The 23,588-nt window shown below is 30.8% G+C and overlaps 1 pseudogene; it reads right to left on the bottom strand.

The window, feature by feature from the left end:
• Positions 1–926: 926 nt before the first annotated feature.
• On the bottom strand, positions 927–6,859 carry LOC129312828 (putative wall-associated receptor kinase-like 16; annotated as a pseudogene).
• Positions 6,860–23,588: the final 16,729 nt, after the last annotated feature.

Below are 23,588 nucleotides of genomic sequence, written 5' to 3'. Positions count from 1 at the left end.
TAGTGTCAGGACACAATACATGGAAGTTCCTGCATGGAAGAATATAATGATCATGCATACTTCTACAAATATTAATGGGAAGGAATAAATTTTAAAAAACATATTAACCACCTGGAATCCACATCAGCATTAATGGGAATAGGCTGGAGGTTGAGAGATGAATCAATCTAGCACATTTGCATTGGGAATACCCCATTCTCTCATTCCTCTAAGTCCTTCCCATTAAATATTCCAGGCAACCAAACATAGCCACAAGATGTGTCTTTTCTTTCTTTTTTATTTATATGAAAATAAATTCAAAAATATTCTCAGGTATGTAATCACCCGCTTGCTATTAATTAACGTGCTTGATGTGTGGTACACTGAGGAAGATATATCACAAGCATCGATAAGTGACTGTAAAGCATACCATAACAATTCAATACATGTTATCAGCCTCTCGTCAATAGCATTTTGCTTGACTATATATTTATACATATCAAAAGGTAGAATTTAAAAGGATAAAAGCTTAGCAAGGACAAATTCCTGGGATCATCAACCCTTTTCCATCATCAAACAGTAATAAATAATTCATGCCACAGGAGGATTATTTTCAAGAACAGGTACGTATCATCACCAGGTGCTCAGTTAGGGCTTGATATGATAAGTTAAATAATCAGCACATCGATCTGTTTTTTCGTGATAAATATTCTTGGCAATCTGCTTCCCATATTTCTCAATAAGCATATTAATTTAATGAAAACTCAAACATGCTTGGCTATGGTCTATTTATAAATTTAGTTATTAATTTGACCTCTTTTCTCTTAAATCTGATGATATTACTTCAATTGCGCGGTGCACAATGACGTTAAACTTCATATAAATATGATGATATCAGTAAAAAAAAGCAATTTAGGATAAAACCAAAATGACCAATCCTTTAAAAAGTACTTGATAAGCAAACCAAACCATCAATACAAATATATATATATATATATATTTTTGCTGGCAATCCATCTAGTTTACAAGAGCGACGAAAAGAAAAGCTTGAAATTCTTGGACTCATGATTTACGGTCTTGCTAAAGCCAACTTAATGTACACCTAATCATGATCACGTCCACCAAAAAGCGTTATCCAGCATAGAATAGCATGATAAAAATAAAGATAAAACTATGAAACACCCCCATATGTATGAACACCAAATGATCGTCTGCCATCTGCAATCTCTGATGCAATGTCCTTTAAAATTGTATCATAGGAAGCTGAAGTACCTGCGCCAGTAGTTGCCCATACATATCAGGTACATGACCAAGTAAATATTCACTTTCTTCTGACATAAGATCTTCACCTTTCACCCACGGATGCTTTTCAATTGCAATAAGACCCTCTAGCTCTTTCGCTACTTCCTTCATAGTGGGTCTTTCCTCTCCTTTTACTTTAACGCACCTCCTTGCCAATAAGGCTACTTCTTTCAGCTGATTTGTATTCTTTCCATCATACACTTTCCTGTCAAGAATTTCCCACAAGCGATCTTCTTTCATTGAAGACACAAAATACATAGCTAGATTCCTTTGTTCTGGCATACTAAATTGAACTGCTTTTTTCCCGTGAGCAACTCTATAAGCACAACCCCAAAGCTATATACATCACTTTTCTCATCAAATTGACCTGTGTGGAGGTACTCAGGATCCAAGTATCCAAGAGTCCCTTGTACTACAGTGGTAACATGAGTTTCATTAAGAGGAACAAGTCTTGAAGCTCCAAAGTCAGCTACCTTTGCTTTGAGATTATGATCTAAAAGTATGTTGGTGGATTTAATATCTCGATGAATAATTGGAATGGAAGCAGAAGAGTGTAAATATGAAATAGCTTCAGCAGTCTCTGCAGCTATCCTTAATCGGGTTTCCCATGAAATAGAAAACTCATTCTTCAAAGGATCAATGTGATCAAGAAGAGTGCCATTGTCAACAAACTCATATACTAATAAAGGGATTTCAGTTTCAAGACAACACCCTAAAAGTTTGACCACATTTCGGTGATTGATCTGATAAAGAACAAACACTTCATTGATAAAATCCTTAATTTGTCTAGGATCTCCTCCTATTTTGGACTTCTTAATTGCGACATGTTTGTTGTCCAATAAGATACCATCATAAACTGTGCCTTATCCCCCGCGACCTAGAATTCGACACTGATCAAAGTTGTTTGTTGCATTCTTAAGTTCAATTTCTGTAAATATTTTGATTCTATCTGTGTAACCTTGTTGTTCAGAAAGTTGTTGCAGTAATATGTTGCCTCCATTTTGCTCAAAATTTCTTTGTCTAAGTTGTTTTAAAGTCCTTTGCTTGCGCGCCCAACATAATGTGGAGACCAGTGTTAAGATAGTTAACAAGGCTACACTCAAACCTGCAAGCAATATGGTCCAAATCTGATTTTGAGCTGTGAAAAAGTTTTTGAATTTTGACCTAAACAGTACGTATTTAATTAATGATTATAATGCTCCTAATGATCTCCTCCTACCCAATATCCAAAATGAATCATCCCTTGAATAAATAAACCAATATTGATCAAAATGTTAATGAGCTCAAATTGATCAGATTACATTAGTATTTTTCAAAAGATGGGCACGCTAGAATTGTGTGTGGGGATTTATATTGAGACCATACATGGCATGTGAAAGGCATTTAGAATCTTTTTGAGGTAAGCAACTGCAATTTAAAATTTATTCATAAAATATAATTAAGAAATTCATGAAAATTATTATTTTTAAAAATGATTCCGAAGAAATAAAACAAAACAGCTAGAGTCCTTCATATGAATTCTCTCACCTAATGCAATTATAAGAATACGCAAATTTTGATTAGATGGAGGAGTGTCCAAGCTACAGCCCGTTCCATTGTTGTAGCCGCTGCCTTTATATCCTGGCGGACAAAAACATTTATAGGTACCATTCAAATTGATACAATGGCTATGTACACTGCAGTTATTGGGTCTGCTGCACTCATCAACATCTGAGATTAAGAAAAAGGTATTAGTATATCAAGATTTAATGAGTTAATAAATACCATTCAGTACATTAACCATCGGAAGTCTAATATTATTCAGGATTTCAGGAATCTTTTGATGCGTGATTGAGAAATTTCTTATGGAGAATATCAACAAAGACCGCTTGACCATATTTATTTTGAATCAAAGCCCCCAAATTTTTAAAATATCATTATAGTCCAATGGTCCTAATTTGATATTAAATTTTTCAAAAAAATAATAAAATTATCCTTCATTTAAATTAATATCTGAATTGCCCTACTTTACTTGTTGATTGCCATACTTTACTTGTTTATTTACTTTAAAAATGTTATTAATTGCCCTACTTCACTTGATTTCATTTCAAGTATTTAAATAATGTTAAGATAATTTGTTGATGCCTATACTATATATTGTTCATTTACTTCCATGTTGTTATTCATTGCCCTACTTTCACTTGATTTCATTTTAAGTGTTTAAATTATCTTAAGATGACTTGTTTGTTCATATGCTGTATATTGTTAATTTACTTACGAAATATTATTCATTGCCATATTTCACTTGTTCATTGTCATACTTTCACTTGATTTCATTTCAAGGAAATGAACAAGTAAAGTAAGGTAATTAACAATATTTCATAAGTAAATGAAAAAGTGAAGTAAGTCAGTTCTTATGTTAATTTAAATGAGAGACAATTTTGTCATTTCATTTAGAAATTAAATATCAAATTTGGACCCTTGGATTGTAGTGATATTTCAAAAATTTAGGAGTTTTAATTCAAGGGAAAATGACAATAAAATCAAATAGCAATTTGGTCACTCAAAATGCCATAATTGCCTTGAATTCCTTAAAAACTTTTCTGTCATTAATAAATTTATATAAATTATCAAATTTTTCTTTTTGAAAATAAATAATTCACAAGTTTTGTTTAAATATTTACAATTTTCATTCTTATATTCGCAACCATATAACAGCAAATAAAGGATTAACATTTGAAGTTGTGATTTGCTCTCGCATTGTTATGAATATAAGAAGAAAAGTTGTCAATATTCAAACAAAACTTGTGAATCATTCATTTTCAATAAGGGAAATTTGATAATTTATGTAAATTTATTAATGATAGAAAAGTTCCTTCAGACTTTAAGAAAATTATTATATTTTAAGAGACTAAATTAACATTTACACATTTTAGAGAGATTTTATTATATTTTTCCTTAATTCAAAATAAGTCTAATCAAGAGGTCGTTTTTTTTTTTTTTAAATTTCTTGTGTGCCGCTTGTGTGTGAACAAGCTGATATCTATGCGGAGTTAATTGCTTACTTCACACAATGAATCATTGCTACAGTCTTGACAGAGCCTTCTCATGATTGAAGAGTGAAGACCTTGTTGGTCTTCATTAAGGCTATTGGCCTTTCCATTTCATTTAAAAATAAATAAATGCTGCTCTTATTATATTTATAAGAAAAAAGGAGTATTTGTTTTAAATGTATTTATTTTTATAAGGCATCCTTTTGCCCCTCCTCAATGTTGGGAAGGTTATTAAAGGCTAAAATATTAGATTAATATATAATTTGAATCTTATACTATAGGTTCAAGGGTGATTTGAACATTAAACTTTTTAAAAAAACATATTTTAAATCCTAAACAATTAGAGTTAGGACAATTGTGCCCCATCATTAAGTTTACACAAATATCCGTCAAGTTGGAGTTTAATGTGCGACTTCACCAAATGATGGTAGGAGATGGAGAGTGAAATTTGATAAAAATTACATATTAATCCAAGATTTAAAAAAAAAAACTAATGGACTTTTGTAGAAATTTAATAGTGGGATGAAACTGCCCTAACTTTAATTATTTAGAGTTCACAATATATCTTTTAAAAGTTTAAGGTTCAAACCTCTCAAACCTATAATTTAGAGTTTAAATTGCATATTAACCCTAAAGTATTTTATTTTTAAAATATGTATATTTAATAAGAGTAAAGTTAAAAACTTATTAAATTTTTAGATAAAGTTAATAAAATTTAATTTTTTTCTTAATTCTAGTAAAAATATTAAAAATGAATTATAAATAGAATTAGGAAGGGTATTATTGTTATCAATATATCAATTTTGTAAGCTGCAGTTCTAATAGTGAAGATGAACAGTGCAATTTTTGTTTGACTAGATGTCTACGGTACAAGAGAAATTACCTATTTTCCAGCAGCTATTCCTCGTGGGAAAAAAAAGAAAAAAAATTACATATAGATCTTGTAAAGTAAACTTATTTACAAATAAATTTTATGTAATTTAAAAATTACAGTTAAGTTCTTTGGAATCTAATTGTAATTTGACATTGGGATCAAAAAACTATAATGCCATTATTAAAAATATATTATATCAATTAAATAATTTATAATTACTTCATCAATAATTTACAACAATTACTTCAACTTTGAATAATTATAACTTCACATATTTAATAGTTTAAACTGATAATGCATTATTAAAAAGTTAGACAATAATTGTTTACAACTACTTCATCACTAATTTACAATAATCAATAAACTTTTTTAAACTGTAACTTCACATATTTAATAATTAAAATATTTAAACATTTGATGTGAAAAGTTAAAATTATAGTTGTAAAAAGTTAAAGTAATAATTGTAAATTATAATGAAGTGGTTGTAAATTATTAAATTTATGTAATATATTTTTAATAGGAGCATTACTATCTTTGCATCCTAACTTCAAATCACATTCAAGTTCCAATGGATCTATTTATGATTTTTAAATTTTTATCAAACTTATTTATAAATAAATCTATTTCATAAGACCTATATATATATATATATATATATCTGTGTATGTGTGTGATTTTCTCCAAAAAAAATTGATAGAGAATTTCTCGTGCTTTTTCTCACAAGAAAAAAAAAATCTCAAGATTTTCTCAAGGAACCTCCTCACAGAAGAAAATCTATATAAAAAAAGAAAGAAATATTAGAATTATTTAGAGAATTACCATGGCACCCATTTGGATGGTAAGGATTGCCCTCAAAACCGGGTTTGCATAGGCACTTGTATCCAACTCCATCACTGGAATCCACACAATCTGTGTTGGATTTGCAGGCATAGTCTGCTTTACTTCTGGAAGCAGTTCGACAAGTAACATTCGAAACACTCCAATCTAGTACCAGCGGGACCCTATCATAGGGAAAGTCACGTACGTAACCGAAGGAGAAATGAAACCAGTCATGTTTGACAATAAAACCATAGCTGCAGTTGTTGAAGGTCAACACGTTGGTATGATTAAACACGCTTCCTGCTACAAAACTGATGTTATTGATTCCCACAGGAATATCCACCTGGCAACACGCAGTTCCCGAACAAGTTTTATCGTCAATCTCTTTAGGAGGAGGTGAGTCACATAGCGCCACGCAACCAGTGTAATGTGTGAAGTTGTTCTGCAAGCTGTTGTTCTGGAAATAAATCAAGCCCAGACTGTCACAACCAACGCTCACGAACTTGTTTTGGGAGCTGGAAATGGTGAAGGTCTTGGTGTAAAGAGAACGTGGTTGGCCCGTTTGATTGTAACAGCCCTCGGAGACAAGCATGAAAATGTCCATTTGATGTTGTTGGAGAGATATGCTAGAAACTGTGATGTTATCGAAGTATAATGTGGACGTGGAGTTGTCACAAGTGAGATTGAATGACTGATTCAAGAAACAGTTTCGAGAAGCACCAGGCTGTACCCCGACACCAAATGGATATGGAATGTCGACGTCTCCGCATTTGTCGGGACATCCGGCAAGGGATTGAGCTTGAGTTGCTGCCATGGTCATGGCAAGTAGATTGATGAGAAGCAGCAGCTTCATCCCCACCATCACTTTCTTGGTGGAAAACATGAGAAAAGTGTATAGCTTTTTATAAGTAAACTATATTGGGTCCTGTGTGTTTCCCTTAGTTTGAGGTAAGCCACAGTGTTCATATATTGTTTACAAATAAGGTAATTTCTTAGAAATGATGGGTGTGATGAGAGAAGGAGAAAGATGATATTGATAAATGATAATAGATGCAAGAGAAGTCAAATTACACAGCGTAAAATATATGTGAATAAGTGACAGAAAGGTTATTTATCGTCGAAGACCTGAACTGGATGACCAATTCTGCAGCCACGTCTTCTGCATGATAACACAGAGTTGATTAATGCGCACATCGGGAAAAAAAAAATTCCCCTTAAAGACTGAAAGAACGCATATTTGCAAGTCCATAAATGTTTTATAATTATAAGGAAGACTTGGACCAATTCAAGCGAAATTATTTGTATTATGTGCATAGGTAGGGACCCGGTAAGATGCTCATGAGAGGATGGGTGTCATGGTGCTCGTCATCCTTGGGCCATCCAAATTTAAAACTTTTATCTTATAATTTTTTTAAAAAAATATATTTTTGGGATGTATCAGGTAGGATATCTTTTTCTTTATTTTGTATTTAAAAAAAAGAAGTTTATAAAAATTGTAAAAGTTTTTAATAAATGTGCTCATCACTAATTTGGACTATCTAAATTTAATCTGGACATAATGTACAAATTTAATATTAATTTTTTATAATTTTTATAAATTGACTATTCAGATTTATTTTGGATATTTCAAATTTAATATTAGAAACTTTTATAATTTTATAGCTTTTCATTTTAATAGATACAATATCCAAAATAAAAATAATTTTCTAATTGGCACTTTTAAGAAAATGATTTTTTTTAAAAAAAACAAATTTCATAGATCCAATTAATGAAATACTTCTTCGGGTCCTATTTATAAGCCATTTTAATATTTTCATTGAAGTCAAAAAAAATTAAAAACCTCATTAACTTTATCTAAAAATTCAATAAGTTTATGAATTTATTCCTATTAAAGATACATGCTTTAAAATAATTATTAAAAAAATACAATGGTGCTCACAAAGGAGTGTATGTAGTGAAGTTATTCAAAGGAAGCTGCCACCCAAGTTAAAAGATCCAGGGAATTTTTCTATTTCTTATACTATCCGTAAATTAATTATTGATAAATGTCTATGTGACTTGGATGCTGCTGTTAATCTGTATGTAGGAAGCTCGGGATCACTAACACAAAACCAACAAATACCACTCTACAAATGGTCAATAGATGGCTGAAATACCCATATGACACTGGGGGATCTCTTGGTGAAAGTTGGTAATCTCTATTTACCTTTGACTTCATGGTGTTAGAATTAGAAGACGAGAGGTATTCCTCTCATCTTAGGCAAACCAGTCCTAGATATTGGGGTGTTATGATAAATGTTTCTAATGAATAATTAATTTTTCAAGTAGGTAAGAACAAGGAAATCTTTAAATTTGCCAAACATACCAAACACCCTATTCTTCGAGATACTTTTTACTTCCCCCAGGAGGAAGGGAGACAGTGAACAGTCATCGTCCACATACTATAGAAAAGCAAGCACCCCTCTGACCTTAAGATGGCGCTCCTTGACTCCATAGCATTGTCAAGCTAAAGATATTAAGCATAGAGTTTATTGGAAGGCAACCCAAATTTTTTAATTCTTAAATTAGCTCCTATTTTTATTTTCAGCATCATTCGTTTATAAATTTTAATTTCTATGTTTTGTTTTGGTAATCCCTTTTAATAAGACAAAACTGATGACGAGAAGATCAAATAAAGGGCCTCGATCAGTCCATGCCCCTCCCACATTTACACATGCAGCTGCACACTATGCAATCTCATGCTAATCACAGGAAACAATGTAGTCTCTCCAAGTCCCCCCCCCCCCCACCACATTTGTTTTTGCGGTGGAATCTATAGTGAGGTGGTGACATCTAAAGTGTGAGGGTGGGTATGTGATAATTTATTATCCTTGCCATACAATCAAATTAAGTCACCTCAGCAAATTACACCACGATATATCATGAAATTTTGAGAATTTTTTAGCTTCACTCCTGACTTTTTTATAATTTTTGGAAAAAGGATTTTTGTTCAAGGTATTGTTTTATTAGCTTTGGCCACTAGAAACCTTTACGCTTGAGAAAGACTTTAGGTCTCATTTGGTTATTGGAAAGAAATGGAATGGAATGGTTTAAAAATTAATATAAAAATTAACTAAATCACGTTTTCCTCTCATAGTAATTATGATAAAACATATATTACAAATGTTGGAATCATTATACCTCCAAAAATTTCATGAATCATGATTCCTAACCTCATGAACTAAATTACCTCTCTCCCTTATGAATGTGGTTCACCATCTCTTTTAATTATCTCATTTTTACCTCTTTTTTTTTTTTCAATTCATTCCTTTCTAGTAACCAAACAGGATCTTAAGGCTGTACCCATGGGAACTAATCTAAAAAATGAAAATAATGCAAGACTTTTCCACTTCTTTATTCATGTTATGCTTAGAAAGCCAACATTTAGAAAAGTAGTCAAAAGGGGGGATTGTGATATGCCAGATTTTATTTAAGGACTTAATTAATTAGGCTAAATAGAGGTTAATATTTTGGCTTGGAAGGCCAATTAGGCCTTTGGATGGGTCCAAAATAGGGTTTAAAGAGTTAATGGGCTAAATTGGGGCCCAGATTTTTGAGCTCAAGTGATGCTGCCTGTTTCAAGTTGTTCACTATGGTAAACAATGTTCCTCGCCATAGCTAGCACATTAGAATTTTAAATTTGATGTATTCAAAAATTAGAGAAAAAAGAGGTTTAAGGGTTTTGTTCAACAAGTAAAGAGTGCTCTGCTAGGATTTCGACCTAAAGGGTGATTTTTAGAGTATTTGGGACTTCTATAGCATTGGGTAAGCTCATTTTCTTTTCTTCTACCTCTTATCTCTTCGTTTAACTGATTTAAAGCATGGGGAAGTTGAGGTGCAAATTTATAGTGGAGTTACAACCACCTCTAAGACTTAAATGAGGTTCATTAATGCCATTTAATGCTCCTACACCTTAGTTTTAATTAATGGTAGCTTTAAATACCCTTAATTGGAGGTTGAGGATTTAACCTAATCCTAAATATTTAAGTTTAAGCTAATTAGAGGTATTAGAAATGACTATTAGAATTAATTAATAAAGGTTAAACAAATTAATAGAATTAGTTAAGGTCTAGATATGTTTAATCATGCTTAGTGAGGAATTAAGCCTTAATTGTAACATCCTAATTTCTTACATCTGAAACTAATTGCTAATTGAACTTAAATTAGTAATTAGTGAGTGATTAGAATTTTGGGTGACAATTTAGTATTTTGACTTTTTGAAATGTTGAATGAATAGATTCAAGCGAAAGGATCACATTTTGAAATGAAGTGGGTGCACATGGTGAGGATTTTCCTCACTATACCATACGTCACAGCACAAGCTGTATCCACCGTGGCATATGACAAGGACAAGGGAGGAAACACATAAGCAGAGGAGAGAAGAGAACTTTTTTTTTGCTAGGGAAACAAATCTTAGGAGCTTGAGAGACATTTCTGACCAGTTTTCGTACTGCTCTTAGCGTCAATTCTACACAATTTCTCTTGGTATAAATTGTAGAGAAATTGAATTGAAAAGTTTTAAAGAGTTTGTTTCTTACCTTTTGGTAATGAAAAGATTCTTGGGAATATAATTAAGGTTTTGCAAATAGTTTGGAGTTAAATGATAAACTTTAAGACTGTAAGCTTAAATTTCCTCTAAACTAAAAGGAAATGAGAATGAAGTTGTAGAAGAGGTGTGTTGGGACTAATAAAAGTGATAGAAAAGGTGACTTAATTGTAATGAATCTAAATTAACCAAGTAAAAGGAAATAGGTAGTAATATATGATTTAAGTGATAATTAGTATTTGTGGTCAATTTAGCTGATTGACCGATCGTGCTAATTGTGTGTAGATTGTCATTGTCCATATTACATATGAGAGAAAGCTTGTAGAGCCATTAATTGTTGGAAAAAAAAAATACATAGATGACCCTTTCTTGTGACAGAATGGGTAAGGTAACTAATAACTTACTCTATTTGATTATCTATTGTAACTATTTTTTAGTATGATAGTTATTGCATGAAATGATCTTCAAAATTGTACATGTTTTAAGAAAATAAATGATTCTGCATGGAAAGGATTTAAAAGAAATGGATTTATGAAAATATGTGACTATATAACTCTATATATAAATATACATAGATTTGAATACAAACCAATGGCTTGTATGTGAGCATAATTGTAGGGAGTAGAAGTTCACCCATAAGGGGAAGTAGTGAGAAGTCCATATTGCATCATTCTCCTTAATTTGAGAACGGGTGCAGTGTTAGAAAAGTTCATCTCTTTAGTACTATATGAGATATGGTGCTAGAGATTTATGCTCTTTAGCATATGTGTGATGTGATGTTAAAATAACAATGCCCGATCATTGTGATATAGGGGAAATCATAGTTCAAAAGTGAAACAGAATGCCTTTGGCCGGGTGATTCTACTATTGAAGGTGCACTCAAGTCAATGAATGTGTATTGGCCTAATAAAGCCTATGATTTCAGTTAGAGTGACATGAAAGCTTGGTTAGTAATTGATCATGCTAGTGATGATTGTTTTATGTGGAAATGGTTTTTATGAAGTGAAATTATATTATATGGTTTTACTAGTTTATGTATAAGCAATATTTGTTTACAATTACTTATGATAATAGCAAGTTATTATATTATTGAGATTATTATGTCACCTTGTGGTTACATTTTTATAGGTGTAATAGTGAAGTCAGGCAAAGGGAAGACTCAAGATTGGCTTAATAGTATTACTGCCATGAAAATTAAGAAATTGTGTAATGATTTTTTTTTGTAAATTTTATAAATGGTTAGGTTGCCATAGGTTACATATGCATGCTTTGAATATGAAATTTTGCAAATCTTAGCCCAGTTATGTAGAAAAGTAGTAAAATGTGACTGCTAGACTGAGATTGCTATATTTGGGTATGAATTGTGAAAGTGATGAATAGAGAATCTTAGCCTAGTGATGTTTAAAGGTGCTACATGTGGTGAATTCTTTAAAAAAGGGCTAAGATTCGATTGAGATTAAAAAGTGAAATGTATGAGGGGACTATGTATGTAATGAATGTGGAACATTTGTTCCTACTTTGTGAAAGGTAGTTTGATAACCGAATTTGATATATGTGTGTTGATATGTCAATATTGTTGGTCAATTAGGTGTAAATGGTCCTCTTGAACTAGTTTTAGACCCAAAATAGCCTAATCAGCCAAAGTGTAAGATTTGAATACTTTAGTGCTTGAAATTTTTTAGAAAAATAACTTTTTGCACCTCAGAGTATCTAAATTTAGATCAGACTATTGGATTATTTCTAAATCATCCTTAGTTAGCTTATAAAATAAGCTTCATGTGGGTACTTTGAATCATTTCTGATCAGATGCCGTATGTGAAAATAGCACATATCGAAAGTTCACGTTTGTGAACTATCATGTGCACCACAGTGCATGGCACAAACAGGGAGCTAGTGGCTCTGTGCTACATGTCGCAGCATATGTGGTACACATCACTGCACACTACTCTTGGTCTGGAGTATTTTAATTATGGTATATGAATGCAGTTTTCTTGCTTTTGCTGTGCATTTTTTGATATGAGGTTTGATTTCAAATAATTTTGACAAAAAAATTCTTAGGTTCCTAAGCCTTTTAAACCAATGAATTTCTTATTAATTTTTATTGTGATGTGATGATTTTGTTAACCCCTCTAGTACCAGTTTGGTATTGGGGGAGGTTACATTAATTATGATTAAGGTCATTAATGCTATTTTTGTGAATTTGGTTGTAGACTAATTGTGTTTGGAGTAGCTTCCTCGAGAAATCCAAATTTAATTCTCAGGGTAGTAGGAGTGTAGGTAACCAGGAATCTTATTGTTGCATATTAATGTGTCTGTAACAGTGCTTAATTTGCCATGTAACTAATAACATGAATTGAGTAGCATGAAATTGTTATAAGATTTAAACATAAGACTAGTTGTTAAATGAGAAGTATGCCTGATAATGATATCTGTTTAATTGTTATGATGATAAAGATGATATGGGGATGAAATATAAATGCCTAGATTAGCTATGTGTGATGAATGTGTTTGCATAAAGAAATGGATGCTTGGATTGGTAGTAATATGAATGAATATGATAATCCATAATAAATATGAGGTGCTAAGTAAATTGTAGTTAAATGAGTTAAGATAATTTACACATGTTCTTATTGAGTAAATGGTGATTGAAAAGCCCTAATAGTGTCAAGCTTCTAAAGAAATTAACTAATGTATAGTAATGAGAGTACCCTAGTCACTCTATCTTCAAGGAGCAAGCAATGTAGAATTTACAACTAAATCAAGCCAATAATCATAACAAGTTAAAAGTCCAAAGTTCAAATTGAGAGTTTAAGAAAGAAATTGAATATTTATATTTGATTTTAATGTGAAGAAAATGGTAGAAGTCAACTAAGTATTGAAGTAGCTTCCTAAGATTAGAATCTATAACTACTTGCATCCTTGTTCTTCCTCACTTTGTTTTAGATTCAATTGTCTTTCCAATTAGCATGTGAAAATATCTTAATGGCCATCAACACTAGGTGATAGTGATTAGAACCTAGTAACTACTTAGAATTCAATACAACAAACTACCTAAATAGATATATCAGTTTGTGATTCAATCCTTAAAACTAGTTTTCTCTCCTACCTTGATCATGTTTAATACCTTAAACCAATCAAGATTATCATATTAACTAGAGTCTAAGACCTAAATAACAGCTAATGCACATCCAAACCACAAGAGATTTAAATCAAAATATGTATTCATTCATCAAAACCTTTATAAACACAAATACTTAGGGTGCACAACAAATTCAAGAATCAAATACACATCTTCTAACCTGTTTAGAACATGAATTTAAGCCATAATTGATTAATCTAAGATCTAGAATCAATCATTAAGATCATGAATTACAAAATTAAAGAAGGAGAAGAGAAGAATTCAAAGCAATTGAAAGCAATAAAAAGGTTCAAGAGAACACAAGATGTGGCTTCATCTTCTTTAGAAAGCTTTGAGAATCTAGGCTCTCATGGTAAATTCTCATTGAATCCAAGCTTGAATCCTCTTTGAGATGACTTCTGTAGCTTTAATACTTGGTTGAGATGAAGGATTATGGCTAAGAAAGTGTGGGATGAAATGGTACTAGAAATTTCAAAAAAGTAAGAGAGAATAGGTGTGATTGTAATGCATGAAATGAAAATGAGAGTGAGCCTTGTGATTCACGTCCAGCCTTCCTAATCAGCATGTGAGGGCAAAAAAAAGTAAAATGGAGTGGGTTTTAGGTGATCAAAGCCAAGGAGAAATATGAAATTAGTTAACCAACTTGGTTAGTGAGTTAAATCATGAATATGACTACTAATCAAGCTGGATTAATTTAAGTGCACATGTAGCTCTTCTTGGAGGCTTCCATACTAATAAAAACTCACTAACACTTCTAAAATATGATAAAAGGGTGATTAAGGGGCTGTTTGGTTGATGAATCTTCATGGTTTAGTGTTATTAGAAGCTCTTTGAACTAACTCTTGCACATGTATCACTTTAGGGTCTTCTTGCTTTAAAGTTTGTCTTATAATCCAATTTTTGGCCATTTAATCTTCATCAAAATCATTTTTTACATCTGTAATTATATATATACGAGTGATCATAGCATGTGTGCAAAATTTTAAATTAAAACTCAAAGCCAATTATAAAAACAATGTCATTTCCAAGCTCTTAGTTATAAAACATGACAACCTAGTATTAATATCTTTATCTTAGAACATCTAATGACTTATGCCTTTTGATGTCTCTTAGTAACCTCGAATGAGTTTGAGTTTCAAGCTTGTTTCATTGATTTTAAGAAGATAAAAGGCACAATCTAAGCTAATGAACCAAAATTGGCCAAAAATTTTCAAAATGACCAAAATATCCTTAGACTATGAATGAATCCTAATTAATTCCAAAGGTCTAAAAATGCTTAAATATGATAGAATTGAGTTTCTAATGATGCAATAATGCAAGAATATCATCCTAAAATGTATGCAAATAATGCAATATGCTAATGATTATCTGTGTTTGTGATTGCATGCAAGTTATGCGGTGATAAAAATGCTAACTTAGTATGATATACATGAGATGAATTGCATATGTTAGTTGAACTAGCATGGCCAACATGATGGGTGAGAGTTCACCTTAGAGAAATAAAAGGCTATACTAGAAAAATCCACATGGTGCGGCCTCCACTGAGTTTGAACATAATGATAGCCATATATTATTACTAATGTATTTAGTATTATCAATAATATATGGGTGTGGTATAGGTCAAGCACTTTGACACCTTGAAATTTGAGCAAGGAGATCCTATAATGATTGTGGGAGCTTTTAGTCAGGCAACTCCTCATAATTAAAAACTGAAGCTAATCTGATCATATAGGTTAGTTTTTTACAGTTATTAGCCCATAAGTTCAATCAAATGATATGAGGAGGGATATAAGATAGTCACGTTAATCATAAAGCATTGATATACTTGTATGTGTACAAGATTGTGAATTATATGATGCTTTGAATGATCTATATACAACTGAATTGTCTTATGATGCAACTACCACACTAATATACTTTCATTAAGTTCTCAATTACTGAGAATATTTAATCTTACTCTCATTACTTAATGTTTTTCTAGGAGATGAAAAAGCAAAGATAAAAGAGAAGCTTATGAGGCGAAGCACTAAGCATTGATTTATAAACTCTAGTTTCTTTCATGTAATGAAGCTTATTTTATTTTGCCAACAATAGAATCGTATTGTATAAGTTTACTATAGATCATTCATGTGCATGCTCTACTGGTTGACTCAAGCAACTTTAAGGTGGCCTAGGGTTTAAGTGTCAAGGTCTATGGTGTGAGTATGTGTATGATGCAACTACCACACTAATATACTTTCTTAAGTTCTCAATTACTGAGAATATTAATCGCACTCTCATTACTTAATATTTTTCTAGGAGATGAAAAGCAAAGGATAAAAGAGAAGCTTATGAGGCGAAGCACTAAAGCATTGATTTATAAACTCTAGTTACTTTTACATGTAATGAAGCTTATTTTATTTTGCCAACAATAGAATCGTATTGTATAAGTTTTACTATAGATCATTCACGGCCTGCTCTACTGGTTGACTCAAGTAACTTTAAGGTGGCCTAGGGTTTAAGTGTCAAGGTCTATGGTGTGAGTATGTGATGTGATGGTTTGCTACTTATTTCCTTCACCTCTTGGATTAATGGTATGATTTAAGTATTGATGTATGAATGAATTTGCAAGTCCTAGGTTAATATATCTATATATATATATATGAAGGGAAACACTTGTGCTTGTGCAAAGAGTTTAAAGACTAATAATGCACATAATGTTTGTTTAGTACTAGATTGAGATATTCATGGTGTCCACAGCTAGAATACTTAATTACATACATGTAGATTGTCACACCTTGAAGACAGAGGGTGACTGGCACGAAGTATGAACCATATCACATATCCCTTAAACCTTAATCTTTTCTATTTTCAAAAACACAGCACTTATGTAAGCTACAAAACATAACATTTTGATTACTTTTTCTTTATGGTTTTTTTTTTTAAAAAAAAGACTTAAAGTCGTGACTTTCAACTTAATCTTCCATTCAACGTCCTTATATCATTATGACTATAATGACCTTATATCAAAATATATTATTTTGTGTAATTACATATGTAAAAATAAATTGAAAGAAGAAATTATATTTAATTAACATAATCAAATTAATTTAAAATCAAAACAGTTAGTAAAAATATGTTATTTTTACATTTTAAAATGCCAAAGTAGCAGGCACTTTTAAAAATTAAATATAGTAATGTAAAAATATATATTATCTATTATCAACGATTGCAATACTTTCTTGGGGGAATGGCACTAAAGGCCCTAAAAAGCAAGAATTTTACAGATAAGGCCTAATAAATTCTGAAATTATTCTGAGGGTATAAAGGTCTCATTTGCAATTATATTTTCTGATGAAATGACTAATTTATCCCTCCATAACTAGCTGCTGAATGAAAATTTCTTCTTCCTTCTCTCTCATCCTCTCTCTCTGGATAAAAATTCCTTCACCCACTCATACCCGTTCTTCCTCTTTCAAACTAATGCAATAACTAGATTCATTTTCCTTCCCATCATGCTTTCTATTCCCTCACTTCTTCTTCCTGCTTCTTCCTTTTTTCTATCATTTGAAGCTTTTTCGTTCAACAGGTATGAGTGGGGGATCTACTTTTATCCAGATGGGTAAAGAGAAGACGATCAAGCATTCGTTCGATTACATTCCTCTCATGCCAACCAACTTCTTGAAACAATCCGCCATAGTATGAAAAGAATGAATCAAGTGCTGCATCTACCATTATCAGTTTTATTTTCTCACAAAAGGATATAGAGAGAGTTTGAGTCATATCAGTTTTATCTAATCATAATGTATGTGTTCGCGTTCATTTAATGAAAATAAATTATTATTTATGGACTTTTTGTTGTTTTTGATACATATTTTTCTGCAACTGATATAAATGTTTTGGTGTAGATGTTATTTATGAACTTTATATTGTTATTTATAGAGTTTATGTTGTGAAAACTTTGCAATTAACTTGTGCGGATATTTATATTATGTGTATCATATCAACAAACCTTGTATTGTAAATATATAGACATAGTGTTGTTAGCAAATAGATACTTTTATGTTATATACGAACCTTTTGTTCTTCATAAACTTGAGAAACTTTTTCAAATGTTCAGTTTAATCACACAAATCATGTGAAATAGATGGACATTGTGTTGTTAATAAATGAATCTTGTCATATTATATATAAACTTTTTATTATTCATAAACTTGAGAAACTTTTTTGTAAGCCTAGCTAACTGATAAACTGGACCCACATGAACTTTCAGTTTAGAATATATGAAGATTGTGTTGTGTATGGTGGATATTGTGTTGTGTATTATTTGTTTACTTGTGCATTTTGTCAAGCCTAGCCTACTAATAAAGTAGAATCTTATGGACTTTTAATTGAGAATAAATGAACCTTATATTGTACATAATGAATATTGTGTTATGTATTGTTTGCCTATTTGTGCATTTTATTAAGTCTAGCCTGCTGATAAAGTAGAATTGTATGGACTTTTAGTTGAGAATAAATGAACTTTATTATACATAATGAATATTGTGTTATGTATTGTTTACCTATTTGTGCATTTTGTTAAGTCTAGCCTACCGATAAAGTAGAATCATATGGACTTTTAGTTGAGAATATATGAACCTTAAGTTGTACATAGTGAATATTATGTGTGTATTGTTTGCTTACTTCTGCATTTTATTAAGCTTAGCCTACTAATAAAGTAGAATCTTATGGACTTTTAGTTGAGAATAAATGAACTTATATGGTCCATAGTGAATATTATGTTATACATTGTTTGCCTATTTACGTATTTGTTAAGTCTAACCTACTAATAAAGTAGAATCGTATGGACTTTTAATTGAAAATATATGAACCTTATGTTGTGCATAGTAAATATTATGTTATGCATTATTTGTTTACTTGTACATTTTGTTAAGCCTAACCTACTGATAAAGTAAAATATTATAGACTTTTAGTTAAAAGTAAGTGAACCTTATATTGTGCATAGTAGATATTGTATTATGCATTATTTACCTATTTGTGCATTTTGTTAAGCCTAGTCTACTGATAAAGTAGAATTGTATGAACTTTTAATTGAGAATATATGAACCTTATGTTGTGCATAGTAGATATTATGTTGTGCATTGTTTGATTACTTGTATATTTTGTCAAACCTAGCCTACTGATAAAGTAGAATCTTATGGACTTTTAGTTGAGAATAAATGAACCTTCTATTGTGCATAGTGAATATTGTGTTATGCATTATTTGCCTAACTTTAGTATTTTGTTAAGCCTAGCATAATGACAAATTGAAATCACATGGACTTTCAGTTGACATATATCACAAACTTTTTTTTCTTGCAACGGTCTTTAATTAGCCGTCCTCCTGGGAGGCTGCAAACAAGAAGGATAGAGTCTTCCAAGATAAGAAGATTTATCATTATTCAAGATATGGAAAAGTTAGACATAGTCGCAAGACATGTAAGAATCCTAACCTAACATGAGAAGTTGTTACATTGTACTTCTTTAGTGTATACAAGGTAACTACAATTATGTATATAAAAACATTCTAAATAATATTTTTTAGGTAAGTGGGAAGCACAAATATTTTTTATTTGTATATAGAGAAGCAACTGTTAGATATTTTGGATATAATGGCTAACTTTTTGTATATATCAAACTTGAAATATTTTATCAAATTTTATGTGGATACTTGTTTTAGTAACTAGGCCAATACCAACATTAAATTATTCATATATGATGTAATTGTCCATCTTAATATTAAAATGCATAGACTTTCTTTTGAGCATGCGTGAATATCGTCTTGTGCATAGTGAAGTTGTTGTCGTGTATGGTCTACCTAACGTCATTTTATTATAGTTTAAGCTAGTGAAATATTGAAAATGTATGAATTTTTATTTAACATACATGGACATGGATTATTATGCATAGTGAATATTATGTCGTGCATGGTTTGCCTAGTCATTTTTGCTAAAGCCAAGGCTAGTGAAATACTTGAAATGCATGGACTTTCTATTGGGATGCTGGACATTGTCTTGTGCATAGTAGATGTTATATCGTACATGGTGTTTATTTCGTTGTTTTAAAAGTTCACACAGGTTCTAAATACAAATCAAACAGAGGGCAAAATATTACTTTTGGCCTCAAGAAAATTGGCAATAAGGGCCTCAAGGCTGGGTTGAAGATGGGCTCTCTATGATACCACTGAAAAAATGAAAATAACAAGCGCCAAAAAGGATAAGAGGGACAGAAATGGGTAGACGGTGGAATAAAATTTTACTTTCAAAATCTCTCCACTTTTAGAGAGAAATATTGGGAAGAAAAATGTAATAGATCCCCTAGTCTATTTTTCTCTCACTTTTCTTCCTCATCCAAATAGAAAAAAATTATTTTCTCCTTGGTTTTCCTCTTATGTTTTCTTTCGTCCATATTTTCTCTCCAACTAAACAAAACATTAAGCTAGTTAATAAATATAATAAATTATTCAGTTGCATTAACCCTTCTGTTTCTAAAAAGGTTATCCATAGTATTCACTTAAGTAGTTAGCTTAAACTAACTTGAGTCACACAGCAAATACATCAATATACATAAATTAGCACTATTATTAATTACCAAATTGACCATAAGTACTAATTATCACAATTAACCACTGTTAACCATTTAATTTTTCACTTAGCCATCTTAGGTCCTAATCATTCTCTTTAAGCCTTTTATCCCTTCTATTAGCTTCAATAAATTCCACATCAAACTTTCACCCTTTTTAATTTATCAATTTAAGTTTAAAAATTAAACTTACAATTTAAGCTTAACTATTAATTCTCAAACCAATTGCAAAACTTTAGTTTAATTCTCAAGAATCTTTTCATCACCCAAGGATAAGAAAATAACCCTCTAAAACTCCTAATTTAATTTTTCTATATCCTAAACTAAGAAAAATTAAGGTAGAATAGGAGCATAGAAGCATAGAGCATTATGAAACTTACCTGGTACGTGATAAGTCAAAAACTACCTATCATTCCAAACTTATTTACCCTTATAAACTACCCATTCTCCTCCTCTCTTTGTTCTCTTTTTCCTCTTTTCCTTCTCCTTCCACAAGCTAACCCACATCTGACTTATCTAAAATTCTGAGTCATGCATCTTGGCACATATATCAGATGCCATGATGTGTGACATAGTGAGAGAATTCTTACTGTGACTCACATGCTTCAACCTAGATTACTATTCTTCCACTCAATCATATCCATTAAATCAATCATCAACCCCAAAAGTCATTCCACCATCCAAAATTATAATCATTCAATTAATCCACTAACTGACTAATTTATCCTTAATTAGCAATTAGTTTTTGAATTAATAATTCAAGATGTTATATAAAACATGTTGGAAGTGGCTTGTATGAGATCTAAGGGTGATATTTTTATTAAATAAGGACAAACATGGAAAAGGTAATATCAATTTAAAGACAATTAATTAACTTATTGAGGTATATGATTTGGTTAAATTTTTTTAATAAAGGGAATATATTTTTTAAAAAAATTGGCCCCCCAACCCCAAGCATAGTTCTACCCCTGTGGATAAAATACTCCCTTTATCCTTATATAAAGTGTTTTTAACCGAATCCTATATACCAAAAAATGTTTGTTATTTTTTGAAATCAATTAAAATCACATAACTTTCGTTTTACTCATACTAATGTCACAATAATATCATGGTGGCAGTGGGTGGAACACACAATTAATAGGGACAATGACAGTTAGGTCCCAACAGATTTAAATTAATAATAGTTAGGTCCTCGATAAAATTTTCTAAAAAAGGAATTATAATTAGCAATTCAAACAGTTATAAATGAAAGTTCTTGTTACAATTTAAGAGTTATATTTAATACTTAAATACGTATTGCAATTGAAACTTCTAAATTTGTAATTATTTAGATTAATATTTTTGCTTTATTTTTCAAAAAAAATTATCAAAGACTTAACTGTCATTAATTTAATATTTGAAACCTAACTATCATTATCCTCAATTAATATCTACTATATTTTTTAAGAAAGGATAAAATTATTTAATTATTTAAAAATATCATAATACCTCTTATATTTAAGGATAAAATAAGCTTTTAAAAATATTTTATGTACAAGGATGAAGAGAGTATATATTAATATTACGTGTTTAGGTTTAAGACTAAATTGATGTATCATCACAACTCATACATAGATCACCAGCTCACTCTATCATTGCGCAGAAGATGTGGACTGGATGACCAATTCTGCATTGACGTGCAAGATGCTGACGGCAATGGCCATGAGTTCGTTGATTGCTTATAATTTAAAAGTTTTATAAATAATTCTACTTCAAATAATTTTCAGTTTTTTTCTCAATTCGTATTATAAAAAATTAATTAAAATTTGACTCAGAGAGAGAGAGAGAGAGAGTTGATTTCATTTTAATATTTATATTTTTGTTATAAATCATACATATTCATGTGGAGAATATTCAAATGAACTATAAGTAATTGTATTAAAAAAATAAAACAACAAATTGACTCTTAAATTATAGGTTCAAAAGCATTTGGAACCCTATAGCCCAAGAGTATTTAGGATCCTAAGTTCTTTTTGTGGCAATGTTGTCCTTCAACTTTTGAAAATGATGTAATCTAATCCTAACTATTAATAAAAGTTAATTTTGATTGTTAGTTGAATAAAAAATCAAACAAAAGGATTTCAAAACTTATAAAAAACAAATAAAATTTCATTGGCCATTTTTTGTAATTTTTTAGGTCATTGTATGTATTTTTTCTTTTACTTTTAGTTGTGACAAAAAAATGGCCACCAACGGTACACTTTTTGAGATGACTTTTAATTGGTTCCTATTATAATTAAGGTAACTTATAATCACATCACTAGAATTAAAAGAAGAGGTGGTTAAGTTATTAATTTTGTCTAAATGTGTAAAAAAATTATTTTACTTATATTTAAATAAAAAAATTTATATATTTGCAAAGAAAAATGATAACTTGTAAAACAAGTTATAAACGCCTGTTGTCCAGTTGTAAATGTCCTTCGCTAAGTTGTCAATGCATAGAATTTACAACTTAAGAGTATTTTATGCATTTTATAAGACCTTTGAGTAATTAAATATCTTTGATCTATGGGACTCAGGTGTAGTTTTTCCTCATTTATTGTGGAAGACGCGGATTAGATGACCGATTCTACATTGACAAGTGAAAAACAAACAAGAAAATTCTTTCTGGGAAATGGAAGGAAGAGAGGTGATTTATGGGCATACTTTAGAAACATTTTTTCTCTCAAAGGTTGTGGAAGAACTCACATACCATTGATAAAGAAGTAGCATGCATTGTTTGGCTTTAAATTAATTAACCATCATAAATAAGACTAGCTTTAAATAAAAAATTTATATATTTGCAAAGAAAAATGATAACTTGTAATAAACAAATTATAACGCCTGTTGTCCAGTTGTAAATGTCCTTGCTAAGTTTGTAAATGCATAGAATTTACAACTTAAGAGTATTTTATGCATTTTATAATTATGAAGACCTTTGAGTAATTAAATATCTTTGATCTATGGGACTCAGGTGTAATTTTTTCCTCATTTATTGTGGAAGACGCGGATTAGATGACCGATTCCTACATTGACAAGTGAAAAACAAACAAGAAAATCTTTCTGGGAAATGGAAGAGAGGTGATTTATGGGCATACTTTAGAAACATATTTTTTCTCAAAGGTTGTGGAAGAACTCACATACCATTGATAAAGAAGTAGCATGCATTGTTTGGCTTTAAATTAATTAACCCATCATAAATAAGACTAGCTCCTTTGTGGATGAGAAAAAAATATA

This window comes from Prosopis cineraria, unplaced genomic scaffold (genome assembly GCF_029017545.1).
Source record: "Prosopis cineraria cultivar Desert tree isolate PC_DT_omini unplaced genomic scaffold, ASM2901754v1 PC6, whole genome shotgun sequence".
Lineage (NCBI taxonomy): Eukaryota > Viridiplantae > Streptophyta > Magnoliopsida > Fabales > Fabaceae > Prosopis > Prosopis cineraria.
The sequence above is the reverse complement of the archived record's forward strand: the minus strand, read 5'-3'. Positions and strand labels throughout refer to the sequence as shown.